The sequence below is a fragment of the Schistocerca gregaria genome, chromosome 2 (genome assembly GCF_023897955.1).
Source record: "Schistocerca gregaria isolate iqSchGreg1 chromosome 2, iqSchGreg1.2, whole genome shotgun sequence".
In the NCBI taxonomy this organism is placed as follows: Eukaryota; Metazoa; Arthropoda; class Insecta; order Orthoptera; family Acrididae; genus Schistocerca; species Schistocerca gregaria.
Window position 1 is genome coordinate 938,565,173 of NC_064921.1, and position 24,226 is coordinate 938,589,398.

At 42.9% G+C, this 24,226-nt stretch overlaps 1 protein-coding gene across 1 annotated transcript in view; it reads right to left on the reverse strand.

Moving 5' to 3' along the window:
• The window catches only part of LOC126335382 (transforming growth factor-beta-induced protein ig-h3), a 267,513-nt gene that overhangs the window by 34,244 nt on the left and 209,043 nt on the right, over positions 1-24,226 (reverse strand). The gene's annotated exons all lie outside the window — the stretch shown is intronic.

A 24,226-nucleotide genomic window follows, 5' to 3' on the forward strand; every position in this document is an offset into this window, starting at 1 on the left:
TATGCCAACTCTTATGCCTTGGACTTGGTCCAGTTGTTGGTTAAATTTATTTAATTACTGTCATGTTTCTCTGTTTCCATGTTTAAATGCATTAATGCCTAAAGGTCAATTCTCACTTGTGTGTAAGTGTTAAGTTTTTCGTTAACTTCCTTGTAACTGATACCTCTGACACGAATTGAAGACATGGGGGCGTGTAGCCAAATGTGAGATGAGATGTCATCCCTGCCTCCCTCCACAAAAAAAGTTTGAAGCGTTTATGTTCTTACATCATTAATTTCCAAACTTGACGACTAACTTTCGCAGAATAAAATAGCGTTAAAATTTAAGAGTTTCGAAGAGAAATTAGAAGTTACGCTAAAAAAGGACACTTCATTTGCTCAAGTGATGGCTCGCCCACGTGAATGGGCTCAACGCCGGACAGTTCATGCCTAACTTCAACTAGATGCGTGACCTAGCTAAGTATTATCGAATTCTTCACTGCAATAAATACTCCGCTACTATTGGCGATTAACCTATCCTTACTGCAGGTAATCCAAACTGAACTTAGGATTTCGTTAGTATTCACTTCCGGTTTCAACCAACGTTTTGTTCCTAATATTAGCTGGGCCTTAGAATCTTCAATAAGCGATACTAATTCTGGGTTCTTTCCGTGGAAGCTCCTGCAATTAACTAACATCATATTAACCGTTCCTAAATCCTAGCTTCGAGGACGAGCATTCTCTGAAAATATTGTGGCTGATTTAACTTCGATTTCGGCAGGCAATCCGTCTCTAATCCCAAGAGGAGTTTTCTCTAATATTTATCTATATGTGCGTGCCTCACAACTCCGCTACTCTTGTAGCCGCTTCCTGCGTGTGGCGCACACCTGACCTTTTTGGGGGTCACCAGATAGCGGACGTTGAGAAATTCCATCCGATACCTTCACCGAGTCGTCTGAGCCTCTGATTTAGACCTTTCACTCTGCCCGAAACCAGAGGACCATGATCAACCCTGGGTACAATGCTACAAATACTCAGCTTAGTCTGACCACGTTCTTTGTTAGTTGTCTTCACCAAACCAGCCATCCGCCGATAGGAACTGAGGATGGACTCATAACCCAATCAGCAGGCGTCTTTCGTGCCACTATTTGCAGGGGGTTGCACCCAGTGCAGACTATAGTCGCTGGGATGGCCCCTTCTACGTCACGGAAAGGGACCACCCGGCATACATACCGAGTCTACACGGCCATTCCTTCCCGTCCTGCGTTTTATTTCCCTAAGGGGCTCCATTACACTCCTAACGCTGGCGCTCTCAATGGTTAGCAAACCTGCCCTATTCACTTATCCGGTCTGGACAGGAAAATAGGACGCTGGCCCAACACAAGTGGCATCCCATCGTGGCTCACAAGTGTTATCAACACTGGGTAGCACCTCGTCGTAGTTGTTGAAGCCTAACGACCAGCCGTGCAACCCGCTCCTTTTTCTGTCTTCCGCCCAGTGACACACGAATCCACCACTGTCTGCCATTCACTCTCGAGTGAAGACGAAGCAGTCAGATAGTGCGTATTAGAAGATACAGCGATAACCCGGTCACCTGGGTCGTCAGCTGAGCCCTGTTACCGTCGTTGCCTCGAGCAGTAGCCAGAAGAATGTCGACCGTGGCCAACTCAGCCTCCAGCTGTTTATGGACAGCAGCCAATTTCCCTGGTGCCTGCTCATAACAAACACGGTCCCTATCCATACCGCACTGTCTAAATAAACGCTGAATAGTATCTCAAAAATGCAAACAAAATGTTGGGAGTAACTGAGGAAGTACAAACAGAACCTTGCAAAAAGAGATAATTACCCGACTGTGGCGCTACTGAGGCAAAATAGTGAATAGCGGCAATTACTGAGAAAACTCCAACCCACAATGAAAGCTTGCAAAAGGTTTGGTTTGCTTTAGGGTGACGCCCTAAAAAACAATCCAGTACACTAATAATATTGGTTTTGAGCAGCGCGAGGACGCACCGTACAGTCCTGAACTAGCTACTAGTTGTTTTCAAAAAGTAGTCCGATGGAGGAACACCTGAGTGCATCCAAGTATTTGTGGAAAATGTGGTTTTGGAGGTGGTGCAAGAGTGAGTGTTTGTGGTGCCATAAAACTGCTTCGAAAACACATTTAGGAAGCGTATCAAGAGGCGGACCAAGTGCCTGGTGCAGGCCTGAACAAGATTTGCTCTCAAAGACTGCACTCCAGTGTACCCAGCACCGCTGCTAACCCCTCCACGCCGGCCTTAGTGGCCGAGCGATTCTAGGCGCTTCAGTCTGTAACCGCGCGATCGCTACGTCGCAGGTTCGAATCCTGCCTCGGGCATGTATGTGTGTGATGTCCTTAGGTTAGTTAGGTTTACGTAGTTCTAGGGGACTGATGACAACAGAAGTTAAGTCCCATAGTGCTCAGAGCCATTTGAACCATAACCGCTCCACTGTAATGTTCCGAGCATCCGTGTGCGACGGAGCAAGCTTACGAAAACGTGTTTGCAGCACAGTGCAACTGCTTATAAGGAGTGAATACTGCAGCATACTTCTGTAAGCAGGAATTTATGAAGTATGTTTATTTTCAAATTTTTATTTTACTGTCAATGCTTTTATTACTTAGATAAGTAGTATATTACATAGTGCTAATATATGTCCGCCCCTGGTAGCTGAGTGGTCAGCGCGACGGAATGTCATACCTATCGGCCCGGGTTCGATTCCCGGTTGGGTTGGAGATTTTCTCCGCTCAGGGACTGGGTGTTGTGTTGTCCTTATCATTTCATCCCCATCGACACGTAAGTCACCGAAGTGGCTTCTACTCGAAAGACTTGCACCAGGCGAACGGTATACCCGACGGAAGGCCCTAACCACACGGCATTTACATTTACAGTGTTAATATGGTGAGTAGCTTTACATACAGGCATTTAACTTTAAGTTATGATGCTTATATATTTAAACCCACTTCTATTTCAGAATACATAATATATCTGGAACTATGGTTCGTAATAGAGTCAAACACGGGGACTTAAGCAGATTAAGATCTGTTAAACCCGGAAGTTGTTGGGACTAAGTCACTTTCATAACAGAAAAAAGAAAGAAAACCGTTCGCTCACGTGTTGAACCAAACTTCGAAATAACTTCAATTGTCTGTCTGTGCAGTCCATGATATTGCTCTTAGAGTAGCATTTTATCATAGTCTTGTAAATTCCTGGATTGCACAAACAGACCGCTGAGCTGAGTGTTTTACTGTACATGTCAGCTCAGGTTTGAAGTAATGAGGTACATTAGCAGCCAAATGCGAGAATGATGTGAAAAATCGAATTCCGTCTTCAGTTGTGCAACGTCTTGGAATCTCCTCGAGAGTTGATGGTGAAATGTTTCAATTGCTGAAACATAGCTATGTCTGGTCCACAAGGAACTGTCACGAGTTACGGGAAATGTTCCACGTTATGAGCCTCAACCTAGTCTTTCTGTAGGATTACTATTTAGTTTGATAGCATCAATCTTGACCGCTTTGTCTGTTACCAGATGATTCTCTCTTTCCATTAATACAGACAGTTCAGATATTGTGTGATGCCAAGGATAAAAGATTTTGTCACGACTCTACTTATCCTTAATTCAGTTTATCTGATGGCCGCTTTCCGTACAGCTAGCAGTTGCTGTCGTTCGTCAGACAAGTGCATCATATCGTCTCTTTGGCTGGTGTTGTAATGACGTTCGAAAAAGAATTTTTCCATCTCATAACAGTGCGATGGCATAGTAAGCACTTTGCAAGGCTCATTAAGAACCGAACGATGTGGCTTTTCCACTTTATTGGCAAGTGCGTATTTCCAATGCAGACCATTAATCTAACGCAAGTAGTGTTGCTAGAAAACTGCTTGGTTTCTGCCAAGACGACTGTCTCCTTAGCGGTTTCCGGGTGCAGCCTTCATTTTCCAGTTCCTCTTCGCCCCTGAGCTCCATCCACCACAGAACTCTGAGCGCTAGGCTAGGCAGGAGCACAGTGCTCGCGCTCACGGAGCACGGTTTGGCCAGGCCTGGCATGGAGGTTGTAAGACGTTCTTTAGAGTAATTACGTTACTTGAAAAGTTGCTTCCACAACAAAAGTTAATTTAAAAATGTGTCTAGTTTTTTGCTTCCTTTGCTGCTAATCGAAACATTGAGTGTATTTCATGAAGTTCTGGAAAGTCTTTCCAAGTTTGGCCAACCTGTTTGCAGGCAGAGGCAATCTGAAAGCAATTAAACCTAGGATTTGTACGATTGTGTGAGGGTCACTCACAAAGATATGCACAACTTTTTTTTCGAAAATGACACTTTTGTTCTACATCTTTGCTGTTCACAGCAATCACAGAAAGATTCTTCCAGTTGGTATTCAAATTTAATTCCATCTGCTTCTGCAAGTCGCGCTGTTGCAACACTTCGTCAAAATGGCTGCTGCACCTGTTCGTGTGTAGCAGTGTGCTGTTTTAGAGTTCCTGTATTGTGAGAATGCGACAGTAGAACAAGCATTGCCAGAGATGAAAGAAGTGGTAAGAGAGAAAAATCCTACGAATGTTTAGAGATGGAACCTGAGTAGTCTGGCATTTAATACTATGCCACAGCCACACCCTCCAACCTTACAATGGTCTGGCCTGCCAGTGATAGGGAGACCTACATTTTAACGTAAACTCCAAACCATGATGGAAATCAAATTAGTAGCAGATGGATAAAGCAGCCTACATCAAAAATGAGCAAGCACCACTTGAAAGTTAATTTCTAGATTGTATACTGTGTAACAGGAAGATAGCGATTTTTCTCCGTACATTATTTGGTACCATTGCACGTCGTTGTTGCACACTCATTTTGCACCTACCTACCCACTGACAAATTTCTCTAATCAAAATGTTTATTTTTCATTAATTTTGAACTGTAATGAGGCGACGGTACAGGCGAGGATCGAATATGTGTGTGTGTGTGTGTGTGTGTGTGTGTGTGTGTGTGTGTGTGTGTGTGTGTGTGTTAATTACTATACTGGTTAGAGGCCTAATCAAGCAATCCAATTTTATTGGAATAGCAACTATCATAAGAGAAGTATTAGTAAACGAGCATTAAGCAAGTAATCAGATTAATCATAAAACTGACTACACCAAATTAAACGACGAGATCCCGTTATTCCACAACCAATAACTTAGTCCAATGAAATCCGTATTTTCGGGGTATAAATTACTAGGGCTACATTTGGCATATTTATTGGTGCGTCAGTGCACCGCAGTTATAGCAAGCGGACACGAGCAGCTGTAACGGGACGGGACTGATTGCTGCCGACCCAATTATAGATGCGAATAGAGGCCGTTTGTGGCAACGTCTGAACTACTAGTTTCTGCATCTTCCGTTGTCATGGTGACTGTCTGCAGGTTCAATATAGGATCATACGGCTGAAATACATGAAGAGAGATGATCAGCTCACCACACAGCATGTATGTCCGAAGGAACAGGTACGGCTGCGACTCAGCATACATGCATGTCCGAAGAAAATTTGCATCCTAGTTCGGAACAACACAGGCACTGCAATATCGTATTTATCCCCCGTCACCGGGTAATCGACTTTCATGTAAAATGATTCCCCTGTACGGGAATATACAAAACGGTTGCATGAGTACAGGTTGTAGGCACATGGTTGACAACATATGGAAGTTTGGGTTTAGCCGTAAGTCGTGTACGGATAGCGAAATAGTAAGACGACCGCTTGCGATAAACAGGAAATTGAGTTCGAGTCCTGGTCAGGCACAAATTTTCACTGTAGTCACTCCATTATACAGATGATGGCAGTCCATATTCGCAATTGCGAATAAATTTCATGTACAGTACATCTGGAGGTTGTACTTTTATGTAGGAGTTACAGTTCTTGCATCCACGTAGCAGAAAATCTTCAAAATGGCTCTGAGCACTATGGGACTCAACATCTGAGGTCACCACTCCCCTAGACTTAGAACTACTTAAAACTAACTAACATACGGACATCATCACACACATCCATGCCCGAGGCGGGATTCGAACCTGCGACAGTAGCAGTCGCGCGGTTCCGGACTATAGCGCCTAGAACCGCTCGGCCACCGCGGCCGGCTTAATGCATTTCGCTCAACCTTATTTGTTTTTAACATTTCTTGGTTAGCTTTTGATGCAAAGAAGCAATCGTTCTTAAGTGATTCAATATCCTCTTCTGATGTGCCCATAACAGTCTATAATTCTAGAGAATTTTGCAAATCAATGAATAAATTACGGCAGTGATGTGAATGGGATTCCAAAAATATCTAAACTCGTACCTCAGTACCGAACACCTGGCAACCCAGGCGAGGGTCGCAGCTAGACATTCTTGAAACAAGTTATTCTCTGAGTCTTAAAAGAGGCGTCATTGGTGTCTATTACGAACACACATAGAAACTACAATTCTATACGTAGAATTTAACGGGCTACTAAGCGTTTTATTTTGGAATAACACGAATCTTAGTCGGAATGACTAACTTCTGTCGCCGAACAAAAAACGGATAGACTTAAATATACAAATAACCTAGAATAATGCAAGTTTAAGTTTCGCAATGTGGGACTCAATTCCTTCGATGCGTGCATTAAGCTAAGGAAAAATTAAATGTAGGAATTGAAAAGGTCTGAAGATACATCTATGTAACATATGCAATGTAGTTCCATTCACTTCTTAACATTACTGTCTTTTTTTTAAATAGCTACTTTAAGTTTCAAAATTTAGTTCCATGTGTTTTAATGTAACGTAATCGTTAAAATTCAATTTTATGCAATTCTTGTATACAAAATTCACACAATTATCTACTATGGATTAATCAAGAAGACACGTTTATTGTGATTCTACAAATATAAAATCGTGTCAGTGGTGGTTAAGGATAGGGATTACTGACGTCTGAAGCTGGTTCCTGATAATCACTTTAGCTTTTGAACTGTGTCTACTTGTCGAAAAGGTATTTAAGTAAATAAGCAGTGCGGAGAATGTGTCGACACCACGTGCAATGTTGTGGCCACATTTTCGACAACGTCGGATAAATTGTTTCCATCCCTCCGTCACACTGCACTTCGAAAAAGAAAGTGTCTTTTCGACTTTTAAAATAATTTTCTCCAGACCCTTAGCAGACATCGGAACAATGCCCTTTTTCACACCTCTTAGAAGTCACAGCTGCAAAATACTAACCCAATTTCTGAAGATGGCAGGGGTAAAATACAGGGAGCGAAAGGCTACTTACAATTTGTACAGAAACCAGAAGGCAGTTATGAGAGTCGAGGGGCATGAAAGGGAAGCAGTGGTTGGGAAGGGAGTGAGACAGGGTTGTAGCCTCTACCCGATGTTATTCAATCTGTATATTGAGCAAGCAGTAAAGGAAACAAAAGAAAAATTCGGAGTAGGTATTAAAATCCATGGAGAAGAAATAAAAACTTTGAGGTTCGCCAATGACATTGCAATTCTGTCAGAGGCAGCAAAGGACTTGGAAGAGCAGTTGAACGGAATGGACAGTGTCTTGAGAGGAGTATATAAGATGAACATCAACAAAAGCAAAACGAGGATAATGGAATGTAGTAGAATTAAGTCGGGTGATGCTGAGGGAATTAGATTCGGAAATGAGACACTTAAAGTAGTAAATGAGTTTTGCTATCTGGGGAGCAAAATAGCTGATGATGGTCGAAGTAGAGAGGATATAAAATGTAGACTGGCAATGGCAAGGAAAGAGTTTATGAAGAAGAGGAATTTGTTAACATTGAGTATAGATTTAAGTGTCAGGAAGTTGTTTCTGGAAGTATTTGTATCTAGTGTAGCCATGTATGGAAGTGAAACATGGACGATAAATAGTATGGACAAGAAGAGAATACAAGTTTTCTAAACGTGGAGCTACAGAAGAATGCTGAAGATTAGATGGGTAGATCACGTAACTGAATAGAATAGGGAAGAACAGGAGTTTGTGGCACAACTTGACACGAAGAAGGGACCGGTTGGTAGGGCATGTACTGAGGCATCAAGGGATCACAAATTTAGCATTGGAGGGCAGCGTGGAGGGTAAAAATCGTAGAGGGAACTCAAGAGATGAATACACTAAGCAGATTCAGAAGGATGTAGGCTGCAGTAAGTACTGGGAGATGAAGCTTGCACAGAATAGAGTAGCATGGAGAGCTGCATCAAACCAGTCACAGGACTGAAGACAACAACAACAACAACAACAACAGGTGTTTGTAACTTCCACAGGGCTACTGTTGCACAGTCGCCGTTCTTGTACAAGAGCTATACAAGAAGCGCGCGATCTTTCTTCGAGACAGCCATGCTGGACGTCTCGTACCCACACTGAGGAAGAGTTGACTGGTGCGCGTCTGTTGGTGTGCATATTCTAACGCTTACAGCGCCATGTATTGATCAAATTTTCCAGAGCAGTGGTTCTCTTTCTACAGCGTTTTGGAACTGGAAATTTGATGGACAATGCGGAGGTCAAATTTTTAGCTTTTTACATGTACTAAATTATTTGCAATATGGCCATAACTACAACAGTGGATTGTACAAATAAGCAATTTTACATCGAAAGGCAACAATGATGTCATTCACAAAATTTTGCATCACTGAACCCCAGCTATGAGAAGTAACTCATTTTGTTAGGAACTGAGTGTCTTCTTTTCGTCTCTCTCTCTCTCTCTCTCTCTCTCTCTCTCTCTCTCTCTCTCTCTCTCTCTCTCTCTCTCTCTCTCTCTCCCCCTCCCTCTCCCCCTCTCCCCCCCGCTCTCTCTCCCCCTCATGAAAGCCACCTGGGCGCAGTGAAACCCGGTTTCCGCGTCGACACCTCGCAGTGCACTGCCCGCAGCGGCGCCACCGCATTCCGGGCGATGACACACGGCCGGCCCTGGACCCGATTTCCTTCCCAGGAATCGGCTGACTAAGTGAACGCAGTCGCGACCGGACTGCCTTCGCGTTCCCACGAAAGGCGCACGTCGACCGCAGGTTTCTCCCGCTACTGGACGTGATCAAATCGAAAACAACCACAGAGCAGGGCTTCTCGGTTCCCAGCCGGAAGCAGCGCGCAGCATCAAGCGATAAACGGCGCTGACGTTTCGGTTCCTTCGAGCCAGTTACGTCGTCAAATGGTTCTGAGCACTATGGGACTTAACATTTGAGGTCATCAGTCCCCTAGAACTTAGAACTACTTAAACCTAACTAACCTAAGGACATTACACAAATCCATGCCCGAGGCAGGATGCAAACCTGCGGCCGTAGCGGTCGCGCGGTTCCAGACTGAAGCGCCTAGAACCCTCGGCCACACCGGCAGTTACGCCGTCAGGGCAGTCCTAAATACAGTTTCGGTAATAGCGTAATTCGCCGTCTATTTTCCCACTACAGGAACGATTGATTCCAAGCACTAAAGTTTCTTCTGAAAAATTGTCTTCACCTTGCAATTCTCGTTGTGTGGTGTGCCTACTCTAAGACCTTCGGTACACACACCATCAGATTATTTGACTTGTCACTCTATGTCTCGTGGTCTTATCGTGGCGTGTTTATCTTCTGCCGTTAGGTCAGACGATAGAAGTGCCACTTGCACGCTTAGAGTAGCAGATTGACTGAACAACTTTAAACAGAACTTTATTAATTTTCAAACATTTATTAAAATAATAACAAGCATAAAAATAACTAAACTTGGTTCTACGTTAGCAGCAATCTCATTGGCTGCGTCACATATTAATACGCGGATCGGCGAAAGCAGAATTTGGTCCGTCTATAAGGCAGCGCCATCTCAGTGTGGAGACGGACGAGCGCTGCGCCTGCGCTGTTGTGCTTAGCGGGGCGCGCTCTATTGGGAAAGATGTGTACGCGCTGACTACGCAGAACTATGTACACAACATGGTGTATATGGGCAGGCGCTTCATAACATCTGAATTTTCTTCTTCTTTATTTGTAGTGAAAACAGCAACGTCATACTATCTGGAACGGCGTGTTGGAAGCCACATGAGATCTGCAGATTACTGAAGACCCCTACACACGCACCAACCGACCGACCGATAAATTTGACGTGTGTAGGCGCTTTGGCCACCGAACGACCAAGTTTTCTTGTCGGGATGACTGTCGCGTAGGACTACCCAACAGACAACACCCCACCATTCCACCCACTTAACTGTGCTCTATGGCAAACCGCCCGGCAGAAGTTGGTCTTGTCACTCAGCACATGACTGTGCGAGCCGGACGAAACTTAGAGTTTCAGGAAAAATCTGAAGACTCAAAATGCTTGTGGGACACGTCGTGCGAGGAGTACAGCAATAGAGAAGTAAGAAACGAAGCACTTGTTTCATTTTTAACAAATGCATAATCGTTTCATGTGACGTACGGATCAGAAATATAGACAGTCAGTGAGCATTTGTTTATAAAATATACTTGCTTCATTGTTGTAAGTGTCGAAGTCCAGCCTATAACCAAGTCCTCTGCCAAGAAGACCAAACTTGTTTTCCTATTTTTTCAGTTCTAACAGTTTCTAAATTCATTTCTTATGCATCTGCTTTATTTATTAGATGATGTAGGCCCCCACATCTACAGTCTTCTAATTTAAAATGAGTTTTTTAAACTTACAGGTGCATTTAACATACTACATACATAAATTAATAAACCGTACAAGAAGATCTTTTGCTTGTTTTATTTTGCTTTACCATGATTTATTTCCTCTGGCAACTATAAATCACACTTCAGGTTTCAGGAAGCATTTCAGATAATTATGGAGCTACAACAGCACTGAATTTAACGTCCTCTCAAGTGCTGCCAGTGGCTAGAAACTGCAGTGTAGCTAACAGCCTCTCCTCGCAGCTTACAACCTCTCATGACTTTTTTCGTTAAGAATCATTTTATAACATTCAGCGCCTCCGAAATGCGTGTTTCGTCCATTCTTAGATAATTACGAAAAACATCGGCTCCTAGCTTCTTGCGTAACAGGGCTTGGGTGAATTGATTTCTTTGCATTAGCCACTTCCTTGCCCACAGATTTCTCTCGACTTTTCTTGGCCTTGTTGCCTCTAAAACAGCTAATGCAAACCCCAGTTATTATTTCTGTGTAAATCCAAGAAGGTTCTCGCAGAGTAAACTCAACGAACTTACGATAAATCACCACAACAAGGCAGCGCCGTAATAGCCGAGTGCAGTCAGTCGTGACATGTGTAGGCTGACAAAATTGGTCGGTCGACCGGTCGGTAAATTGGGAGTGTAGGGGCTGTCAGGTCACTAACTCAACGTTTTAGGGTTCAATCCTGAGACAGAGCTAGCATTTTTCTGTACCTTCTCTCTTCTTTGACAATGATTCGTTTATGCGGAAAATATTTATTTGCACTGTTGTTTGGAATCCACTTTGAAACCGTAGCACTACTTATATTTAGCTGAGTGAGTCCGTTCTGAAATCTGAGAAACGTAAATGCATAAAAACTCCAATAGTACGGTGTCTACAAAAAGTGCTGTTACACTCACCTTTCAATGGGCAATGTAACCGATTGTACCTGTTATTCTATTTGAACACCGCAGTGCCTTAGTCAACTCACCCCAAATTGTTGAGATAGCTCATTTCTGGGCTAAGAACATTCTTTAGGACTGCACAGATTCGCTTTAAAGCATTACTTCATTTCTGCATATTTTAAAAATATTGCAAGAAAATTCTGCGCATAAAAATGTACGAAATGCATACCATTCCAGTGTCTTTGATTTTCCATGACAACTAAAAAAAAGTTAAATCGCATGTGTAGTTTTTGTGAGAAACACACACTACGCTACCATGTCGTATCGACGGCACTACATTGCTCTGCAGCCAACGTGGTCTTGTTGGCAATAAAAGAGTGAGCTATGAGAAGCTGAACACTGTAGGACTGAACGTTCAAACATTAGTCAGTTATAAGAGGATACCCGTGCAGAAATATATATACTTCTGTGCAAAGCATTGTTTCGGTGTAAATTTGCGCACTAAATGTTTTTGAGCCCTTAAATTGCCCTGTCTCTCGAGAAACGGAAGGGAGTGCACGTCTTTTGATAGCTCTTGGCTCTTTAGACCTAAGTATAATCTGGCTGCGAAGGTGGGAAGGGAGTTTACGTAAAATCACAAGAAGCGCTATTTGTGAAAAATTCCAGTCACGCAATTAACTGGACACTGTCCAAACGTTCAAGAATATTTAACCCTTAGAGTCTCGACAAAACGAAAAAATAGAATTTTAAAATTTATCACATAATTATTATTATAGTAAGAAACAAATACAAGAAGAAAATGATAAAAGTAAACTATAAGTTGTTTTAAAGAGGTGGTTTCACCTTTATCCACTGAGAAATACAGTATTTAATTACCCATCATTTCGTATGATATATCTGAAAGCAAATTCGCATTTTTCCTCGAGAAAATCTCACTTCTCGAAACTTCCATGAACTCACAATATCTAAAACTAATTATAGTCCTACATAAAAAGGAAAAATTGGTCTAAATTTTAATAAACTTTGTATCACAACTACTTACTGTCCTTGTGTTTTCATTTCGATAATACTAATAAAAGCAGTAGTATAAAGTCAAATTTACGTTCAATAACTTAGATATACTTACTTTCAATGAACTCAGTACGGGCACAATCTCCTAAAATCACGTAGAACGATCTCCGCGCCGACTGTTACTTTGAAAGCTGTAACTACCTGCTGTAGTGCAGCATCTAGAAGTACCTCGAAATGTCTGTAGAAGTATCTGTATTGCAGTACCATCGGTGGTTTCATGCAAAAGGCACTGATACTTGAAAAAACAAATTAAAATAAATGGCGGTTTCAAGCAGAAACCACTGCTGCTCTAAGGGTTAAAGTAGTGGAAGACATTAAAGAGCAAAACTGTTCATACATCGGACTGACGTCGCAGGAGCATGCAGTCCAACTTTCCACACTAACCCACCATCGAAGCGCGACGACACTGCAGCCTAGAGCGTATTCAGGTGCATGTCAACTGCGATCCGATGTAGTTGACCATCAACAAGAGAGTAGATGTTTCCGGTAACGCTCCTACACACGCACCAACAGACCGACCGTCCGACAGAATTTCGATGTGTGTAGGCGTTTTGACCGACCGACCGACCGACGAACAATCCTTGTGAAGATGTCGGGCGGGTAAGACAGAGTGCGAGGAGGACGCAAGTTAAGAAGAGAATTTCAGGAGAAAATTAAAAACTGCAGATGTTTGTGGAACACGTCGTGTGAGTACAGCAATAAAGATCCAAGAAATGAAGTACTTTTTTTTCATTTTTAACGAATCCGAAATAGTTTCCTGTGGCATACAAAGAGAATAAAAGTCCATCAACATTCTGTATTCCTTTTTTATGTTTTATTTCCGACACTCATCGGAAATGAAATCTAGAAATCGAAATGTCGACATACAACTGACGTTAATTCGCAAAATGTACTTGCTTCATTGTCATAAGTTTTAAAACTGCCCAGCCAGTATCCAAGTCCTCTGCTGTAAAGAGAAAATTGTGGGATTTTTTAAATGTCTAACAGTTACTAAATGCTTCTTCGTTATGTACCGGCTGATCAAAAAGTCAGTATAAATTTGAAAACGTAATAAACCACGGAATAATGTAGATAGAGAGTTAAAAATTGACACACATCTACATCTACATGACTACATCTACATGACTACTCTGAAATTCACATTTAAGTGCTTGGCAGAGGGAACCACAATCATACTATCTCTCTACTATTCCACTCCCGAACAGCGAGCGGGAAAAACGAACACCTAAACCTTTCTGTTCGAGCTCTGATTTCTCTTAATTTATTTTGATGATCATTCCTACCTATGTAGGATGGGCTCAACAAAATATCTTCGCATTCGGAAGAGAAAGTTGGTGACTGAAATTTCGTAAAAAGGTCTCGCCGCGACGAAAAACGTCAATGCTGTAATGACTTCCATCCCAACTCGTGTATCATATCTGCCACACTCTCTCCCCTATAACGTGATAATACAAAACGAGCTGCCCTTTTTTGCACCCTTTCGATGTCCTCCGTCAATCCCACCTGGTAAGGATCCCACACCGCGCAGCAATATTCTAACAGAGGACGAACGAGTGTAGTGTAAGCTGTCTCTTTAGTGGACTTGTTGCATCTTCTAAGTGTCCTGCCAATGAAACGCAACCTTTGGCTCGCCTTCCCGACAATATTATCTATGTGGTCCTTCCAACTGAAGTTGTTCGTAATTTTAACACCCAGGTACTTAGTTGAATTGACAGCCTTGAGAATTGTACTATTTATCGAGTAATCGAATTCCAACGGATTTCTTTTGGAACTCATGTGGATCATCTCACACTTTTCGTTATTTAGCGTCAACTGCCACCTGACACACCATACAGCAATCTTTTCTAAATCGCTTTGCAACTGATACTGGTCTTCGGATGACCTTACTAGACGGTAAATTACAGCATCATCTACGAACAGTCTAAGAGAACTGCTCAGATTGTCACCCAGGTCATTTATATAGATCAGGAACAGTAGAGGTCCCAGGACGCTTCCCTGGGGAACACCTGATATCACTTCAGTTTTACTCGATGATTTGCCGTCTATTACTACTAACTGCGACCTTCCTGACAGGAAATCACGAATCCAGTCGCACAACTGAGACGATACCCCATAGCTCCACAGCTTGATTAGAAGTCGCTTGTGAGGAACGGTGTCAAAAGCTTTCCGGAAATCTAGAAATACGGAATCAACTTGAGATCCCCTGTCGATAGCGGCCATTACTTCGTGCGAATAAAGAGCTAGCTGCGATGCACAAGAGCGATGTTTTCTGAAGCCATGCTGATTACGTGTCAATAGATCGTTCCCTTCGAGGTGATTCATAATGTTTGAATACAGTATATGCTCCAAAACCCTACAGCAAACCGACGTCAATGATATAGGTCTGTAGTTAAATGGATTACTCCTACTACCCTTCTTGAACACTGGTGCGACCTGCGCAATTTTCCAATCTGTAGGTACAGAATTATCGGTGAGCGAGCGGTTGTATATGAGTGCTAAGTAGGGAGCTATAGTATCAGCGTAATCTGAAAGGAACCTAATCGGTATACAATCTGGACCTGAAGACTTGCCCGTATCAAGCGATTTGAGTTGCTTCGCAACCCCTAAGGTATCTACTTCTAAGAGACTCATGCTAGCAGATGTTCGTGTTTCAAATTCACCCCTGGTGAAGGAATTTCGGAAAACTGCGTTCAATAACTCCGCTTTAGCGGCACAGTCGTCGATAACAGTACCATCGGCACTGCGCACCGAAGGTATTGACTGCGTCTTGCCGCTTTTGTACTTTACATACGACCAGAATTTCTTCGGATTTTCTACCAAATTTCGAGACAATGTTTCGTTGTGGAACCTATTAAAGGCATCTCGCATCGAAGTACGTGCCAAATTTCGCGCGTCTGTAAATTTTAGCCCATCTTCGGGATATCGCGTTCTTCTGAACTTCGCATGCTTTTTCCGTTGCCTCTGCAACAGCGTTCGGACCTTTTTTGTGTACCACATACTTAGAATGACATGGGTTTTTATTAGAACCACCCCATATTGCCAGACACGTGAAAGATCTCTTGCGAGCGTCGTTTGGTGATGATCGTGTGCTCAGCCGCCACTTTCGTCATGCTTGGCCTCCCAGGTCCCCAGACCTCAGTTTGTGCGATTATTGGCTTTGGGGTTACCTGAAGTCGCAATTGTATCGTGATCGACCGACATCTCTAGGGGTGCTGAAAGACAACATCCGACGCCAATGCCTCACCATAACTCTGGACATGCTTTTCAGTGCTGTTCACAACATTATCCCTCGACTACAGCTATTGTTGAGGAATGATGGTGGACATATTGAGAATTTCCTGAAAATAACATCATATTTGCTTTGTCTTACTTTGTTATGCTTATTATTGCTATTCTGATCAGATGAAGCGCTATCTGTCAGACATTTTTTGAACTTTTGTATTTGTTTGGTTCTAATAAAACCCCGCATCATTCCAAGTATGTGTGTCAATTTGTATCTCTCTATCTAGATTATTCCGTGATTTATTCAGTTTTCAAATTTATACTGACTTTTTGATCACCCGGTATTTCTTGTTATATTTTTAGATGATGTGCGCCACCACCATGTGTGGTCTTTCTTCTTCGAATCTGAAATGGGTTTCTCAAATTTACATGCCATCTCTTATGTTACATACATAAATAAATTAATAACGTTTACATGAACATCTTCCGTTTTACTTATTTTGCCTTACCATGATCTATTTCCTCAGTGAACTGTAAATCATGTTACAGGTTCCAGGAATCATTTTAACTGATAATTATGGGAATGCAACAGCACTGAATTTGAGATCCTCTTAGCTTATGCCAGTGGCTAGAAGTCATAACGTAACTAACAACCTCTCTCATGACCATATTCTCTTACGTTAAGAATGGTCTGATGATGTTGAGCACCTTCAAAATGTTTGATTCATTCATTCGTAGATAATTATGAAAATGTCGGATCCATCTGATTATGTAACAGAATATGAGTAAATTTCTCTCCTTGCAGTAGCTACGTCTTTACCCACATTCTTCTCTTTGCTTTTGGCCTTGTTAACTCTAAAACAGCCAAGGAAAACCCCTGTTTTTGTTTCTGTGTAAAGCCAAGCGCAATCTCGTATTACATAAACGCAATGAACTCAAGATAAACAAAGCAAATGACTGGAAGAGGCTGTAATAGCTTAGTGCACTGGCTCAGGACTTGTGTAGACTGCCACGAAATTGGTCGGTCGGTAGGCCGATTAATTGGTGCGTGAGTAGGGACCTATAGATGGCGCAAGCTATCAAGTGCCAACACCGAAGCTTCAGACTTCCGTATATGAGGTTATGCTGAGATGTGTACAGTTTGCCGCATGGTGTAACCAGTGGCTCCTAAAAATCAATCCTTCCAAGACCTAGGCAATCATTGTAGGTCGTACCACTCGCTCCTTCCGGCTCCTGGATTTCTCCCTTACCGTCTGCACCCGTCCTGTCCGACTCACCCCCACCCTCACATACCTTGGCCTCACCATTGGATGTCACCTCACCTGGATCCCTCATCTCCGCTCCATCCAATCCAAAGCCCACAACCGCCTCTGACTCCTCAAACTCCTCTCTGGCCAGACATGGGGGTTGCACCCCTCTACCATCCTCCACACCTACAAATCCTTAATCTGTCCCATCCTCTGTTATGCCAGTCGTGCCTGGACGTCTGCTCCCCCCCCCCCCCCCAAATTCTATAAGTCCCTCGAGATCCTTGAGCGTCATGCACTCCGCCTCGCCTTCCATATAAGCCTCCCGTCCCCCACGCGGATCCTCTATGACCTCATTCCGTTCCCCCATCTGCTCCTCTTCCTCGAACATATCCGCATACTCTACATCTCCAGCCGCCTTGATCCCCCTCACCCCTAGTTGCTCCTCTCCTCCCGCATCCCCATCCCATGCCACATTTTCACTGTTGTGTCCCCTCTATGCTCCATCTCTCCACTCTTCATCTCCTTTCCCAAGGTGGCTTCCATCAACTTCCCCTCCCGGATGATGCCCTCTCTCCCTCCATTTATCCCTGCTATCAACTCTGGTCCTCACCCCCCCTCCTTTCCTCCGTCCTTTTCCTGGGCTCCCTCTCCCCCCTTCCATCCTCTTTCTTCCCCACCTACCCTCTCTCTGCTCCTCTTCTCTCCCTCGAGTCCTTTTGGATTTCCCTCCTCTGCCTTTTCCCATTCCCTCTCGCGTCTGCCCTGCCCCTCCCCCCCTTATGAGTCCTCTCCCTCCTTTGGTTCCCCACCCTTTCGTTTTTCCTCTCCTCCCTCCTTGTTTTCCCCCCTCATCTGTCCAGGTCCACCCACCATCTGCCCTTGGCTATGGTGTGTGCTCCTTGTGCCGACATTTTAGTGCAGTGTTTACAGTGAGTGTTCAGTGTTGTGTGTCTTTTCTGAAGTGTTGCGAATGGACATCATACTGTCACTGGGTGTGATTTTTTATATCTCTTGCGAACAGCAACCAGACTGTCGCCATGTTTTTTTAATTGTCTGTCTACTATGTTACCATGTCTGCTTCCTGTGTATTTTATTCGCTTTGCCAACCCTTTGCTTTATGTTTTAACTTTCCACACTTTCCCGCCGTTTTTACAATTTAAGTCACCGTTTTATCGCCTGCTTTTATCGTTTCTCATCTCCTTTCTTACGTTTTAAGAAGTATGTAGGCTGCAGAGCAGCGTAATAAGCTGCTACCAGCCCGCCTCCTTCCGAGGGAATCGAAATACAATAAAGGAAAAAAAAAATGTGTACAGTTCAGTGCCAGCGAGTATGTAGCCTCACGAAGTCGTTCAATAATACCTAGTTACCGAGTATAAAATACTAATGGGGAGTTAAATGTGATAATCATTGCGTGCGGCGTCCCCTTTTTAGGCCCTAATAGTAAACTGAGTTCATCCATAAGAAAGAAATTGTACTGGTGACTGAGCGCGAGACCATTGCCCGCCGTCGGGTGGCCGCTACTGCGGAGGAGTAGCCAGATGTATTTCTTGCGCATTACTTTAAAGCTTATTAGAGCCTCCGCTGGCGTGAAGAAGACAAATGGTGACGCCAGAACGCTAATCCAGCGGAAAAGAACTTCTCGGTAATTAGCAGCCGAGGCAGAAGCGATGGCAAGCAAGTAGTTCAGGAGGAAAATTTGTCTTGCAGAGACACGGCAGATATTCGCGCATTTTCGCAAGAGTGCTCCTTCGGCTGGGGAGGGAGAGAGCGATGGACACCCTCTGTTGAAATTAACGGTTATTGTGTTTCTTTCTCGTTCAGCTTTTTGCGAAGATGTTGCCATATAACGTTATGAAATTGACAACAGAAAAAATGCATAACAATACTTCACACCAAAAGTCAACGTGCTTCTTGACACATTAAAGACAGAAACCGTATATAAAGGCTGTGTGTGACAGCATGTGGTGGATATAGTCCTGTTAGGCGCCTCACAATATACGCGCCCATAAAACTGAAAATTTCGTAAATTAAAGTCAGTGATAGCTGTTAATATACAGTGTGTGAGGTCATAATCCACAAGCCGTTACAGAACTTTATAACCAACTCCGGCCACACAAAAAACAATGCAGCGGCAACTAATACCTTAAGAGTAAAAGCCGTGTTTCTCGTATTGCGACAACGTTTTAGTAGTAGTAGTATATTTACTTCCATCCACCGCACGACGTGAGACCCACGTTAGATAACAGTAGGAAGCATTATGGGCGGACTCTGAATTGAACTACTTAATGTTACACCGTGTCACACACACAAAGCGCAAGTGAAAGAACAGGAAATACGCTCCACTGGCTGATATTTTTGAACAGCAAACAATAAGTTGCTAATTAAGTTACTAATTAACATTTTTCTGCTACATAGTTTAGTAGGTTTACGGTAGAGACCGCAAGTGGGAGGTAAATAATCAACTACATGATAAGACACGAAACTATGTAAGGGTTGTGACAGCCTTATTATCATCATCTGTGTGGTACTACGTTAAACGAGAGAGGAAAAGAGAATTCGGGAACTGACATAATTGCTTAACAGGGTTTTCAGGACTAATACATACCAGTTAGCAGCTACATTTACACCTAACGTACTTTGTCTGTTATTTTAAATTCATTACAGCTTGCGAATAGCAAATTTTATCGTTAATGTTTTGTCTCTCTATCGCTTAGCTTTATCTTCGAGAATGAAGAGAAACTTAAATACATTTTGTAGTTAATTATTTTGACGTTTAACTTTCTTTCCTCTCAACAGAATGGACAGAGGAGAACGTGTGTGGTGATACAAACTGCACTTGGACAAAAACGAGCAAATCGTTACCTTGCTACGAAAGCCATCTCTAAGCAGAATATTAAAAAACCGTGAACGTCTAAGTCAGCGCTACAGTGGATTTCTTACATGGCTCGTGTGTGTGTGTGTGTGTGTGTGTGTGTGTGTGTGTGTGTGGGTGGGTGTGTGAGTGAGGGAGAGAGAGAGGGGGGGGGGCACAGAATAGAGAGACAAAGAGACAAACACAAATATTTCCAGCACAGGATCTTCATGGGGCTCTCCAACGCCTACGCAGAGAGCCTACTACACAAACTGCTTCGATGCTTTAATTAAGCAACTGAGCGGGGAAATATAATTCATTGTGGCATCGTACAGTTAATTTGCGTAAGCGACGTCCTCTCTCTGCAGCAGTTTCACTTAACACTAATTGAGCGTAAGCTATGTAATTATAGCAATATAGTCTGAATAAAGTGAAATAGGAGTGTCACAGTTTCCGCCACCACTTCTGCTGACATGTCTGCATGATGTCTAGACAGCTGCTTGTGAAAATCGGAGAGACAGTAGCGTCACATTAAAACGGTGAGAATTATATACTGAAATCTCATGAAGTTGCATTGGAAACGTCATGGTTCACGTGGTCGCGAAGCGTCGCTCTTTGTCCTATCTAAGTACAGGGGGAAAATACAATTAGTGAAAGGAGATCTCACAGACATGTAATGCGTTCTCCTGTTCCCTTACAATGGCACACTCCGCACCGGAATTACCGGAAGTTGCGATTCTACCCATCCGCTTTGACATACGACGTCTTCAGAATGGATGACATTTTTTCAAAAGTATACAATACGACGACCGTGAAGTCTCTCATTACGCAGATGACTGGGTGTCATCAAAATGGTGACATTGGGCTGAGCAACGGTTGGGAATTTGTACGGGCGCTGATGACAGCGCAGTTGAGCGCCACACAAACCAATCATCATCATCATCATCGTCATCATCATCATCTCATCACGCCGACAAACAAACATAAGTAACACGCGAAATATTGAACACCAGCAATACAATGAAACTAACGGGACAACCGCAGGAACTTGAGGGTTTCAGGCGGGGACACACTAAATATACGACAATAAGAATAACACCACTCAAAAACAAATATTAGCCTAACCCAAAAACGCACACGAAATTCTCATCATTCAGTACATCCATAAAATACAAAAACGAAAACCGTTGGTGTCGTAAATTTTGCTTGATCTACATAGCTCAAACGGAACCCTCGACACCAGGACCTCACAAAAAACTGGAAAACCTAGTGTCGCAAATTTCGCTTGACCCGCCATACCTACCATTATAAACTACTGTTCAGTCATCAACAACAGCCAAAAATTCATAAAATACTGAAACACTACCCCAACATAAATTTCGATGCCCTCATCTCAAAGAAAATTAAGCACATAAACAAATACAAAAACCTGTTATATACAGGGTAGAGAAAAATTGTGCCACGAAATTTAAACCCTGGATAGCTGACACCAGTATGAACCAAAATTACTAATTTTGTGTAGGTCGACAACGCGCCATTTTTAAACTACAGAAAATTGGCGCCATGCCCTTCGGTTGGCCGTGGGATATATATATTGTGTGTGTGTATCCACCTTTGCCCCCCCCCCCCCCCACACACACACACACTAAAAAAAAAACATAATAAAAATTACTGAAATCCACTGGAAACATCACCACATATAAGAAAGAGTCTCTAGTTTGGGAAGCTGGGACTTCGCTCCATTTCCTAAATTCCACGCATTACAGACACTTCACACATTCCGCCGACACTAGAGAAATTTACTTATAGCAGCAACCAAACGAACGACAGGTTAATACCATCGTAAGATACGTAACTATTAAAATAACTCACTGCCAAAACAAAAAAAACAAGCTCGCAAAATACCGAGTAACACACAGCACTAAGACCAGTGCCACACTAACATTACTCACAAACGACTTATAAACACACAAATGCCACACTAAACACTGCTTAAATTTTAAATTAAAATCCGACATAAGAAGTCGCCTTCGTTCTGCCAACGGTAGGGTGGGGGAGCAGACAGAGGTTCAGGGCACTCACTTGCCCCTTAGGGTGAGTAACTGCCCCTATAAGGCGGATGTATCAGCAATGATCAATGGCATGAGGATGCAGAAGACAATGGATAACACTGCTTTAAAGACGTACAAGATGCATCCATAAAACAAGTGGCATGTAATTCGACAAGTATCACGAAGATCTCTCCGTTAGCAAAACGTTCCGCTTTAGTCTCCTATTCGGATCTCCGGGAGGGGACTGCCAAGCGGGAGGTGACCCTGAGAAAAATATGAAATAACCAACGAAAGGATAAAATTCTACAAGTCAGAAGGCGGAGTCTCAGAAGTTTGAACGTGGCAGGAGAGCTAGAAAATCTGAAAAGGAAAGGTGCAAAGGCTCGATCTAGATATAGTGGGAGTCAGTAAAGTGAAATGGAAAGAAGATAAGGATTTATGGTCAGACGAATATACTGTAGTTTAAACAGAAAGCATTCAGCAGACGATGGGATAGTGGGAAAAGGATTCGTTTCAAATAGGAAAGTAAGGGAGGGAGCGAGCTACTCTGAACAGATCAGTGATAGGATTGTACCCATCAGATTCGACAGAAAACCAACGCCGAAACCGAAAGTGCAAGTATAAACGCCGACGTCGCAAGCAGAAGATAAAGAGACAGAGAAAATGTATGAGGATACTGAGCGCGTCCTTCAGTATGTAAAGGGAAATGGAAATTTAGTAATCATAGCAAACTGGAACGCGACTATAAGGGAAGTAACACAAGAAAGGTTTACGGGAGAATATGGGCTTGGCAGAAGGAATGAGAAAGGATGTGGACTAACTGAGTTCTGCAATAAATTTTAGATATGTTCTACAATAAATTTCAGATGGTAATAACGAACACTCTGGTCAAGATCACAAGAAGAAGATATGTACTGGAAAAGAACCGGAGACGCGGGAAGTTTCCAGCTGGATCACATCATGGCCAGACAGAGATTCCGAAATGAGATACTGGATTATAAGGTATACTCATGTGCAGATATAGACTCAGAAGACAATTTAGTAATGATAAAGAGTAAGCTGAAGTTTAAGAGAAGCGTCCAGAATAGTAAGTGTAGATTGGAAGTAGGATACTGAAGTAGTGAGGAAGGATGGCATGAGTTTGAAGTTCGCTAATGATTTGGATACTGCGTTGAGCAACGCCAGAGTAAGCAGTTAGGCTGAAGGGGAGTGGGAATGTTTAAAAAGCATTGTCACAGATGTTGGAGAGAGAAACATAGGCGCGAGGAAGAAACCTTGGGTAACAGAAGAATTACTTTAGCTGATCGATGAAAGAAGGAAATGCTAAAACGTTCAGGGAAAGACAGGAATACAGCTATATAAATCCCTTTGAAATTAAATAAACAGGAACTGCAAGGCAGATAAGGCGATATGGATTCTCGAAGAACGTGAACAAACTGAAAAAGAAATGGCTGTCGACAAGACTCCCTCAACGTTTACAAAAGTCAAAACAGCCTTCTGTGAAATGAAATGCAAGGTTAGTAACTTTAAGAGTGCAATGGGAATTCCACTATAAAATTAGGACGAGAGAGCGATTAGGTGGAAAGAGTACATTGAAGGCCTTTGTGAGTGAGAGCACTTGTCTGATGGCGTCACAGAATAAGAAATGGATTCGATATGGAAGGCATGTGGTATCCAGTATTTAAAATGCTCTGGAAGACTTGAGATCAAATAAAGCAGAAGGCATAGACAACATTCCATCGAAGTTTCTAAAATCATTGGGGGAAGTGGCACCAAACGATTGTTCAAGTTGGTGTGTAAAATCTATGACACTGGCTAAGTTCCATCAAACTTTTAGAAAAACATCATCGACACAATTCCCAAGAGGGCAAGGCAAAACAGGCGCGGAAACTGTCCCACGATCAGCTTAACAACTCATGTATCCCAGCTGCTACCAAGAATAATATACAGGTCAATGAAAAGAAAACTGATGATCTGTTAGATGACGATCAGTTTGGCTTTAGTAAAGGAAAAGGTACCAGAGCGGCAGTACTGACGTTGTGCTTGGTAATGGAAGCAAGACCGAGGAAAGATCAAGACATGCTTATAGCATTTGTCGGCATGGATAATCGTTCGATAACGTAAAAAATGGTGCAAGATATTCGAAATTCTGAGAAAAGTAGAAGTAAGCTATAGGGAAACTGGATAATATACAGCACGTAAACGGACCACGAGGAGACAATACGACTGGAAGACTAAGAACGAAGTCCTCAGATTTAGAAGGATGGAAGGCAGAGATGCAATCTTTCGCCACTGCCGTTCAATCTATACATTGAGAAAACAAT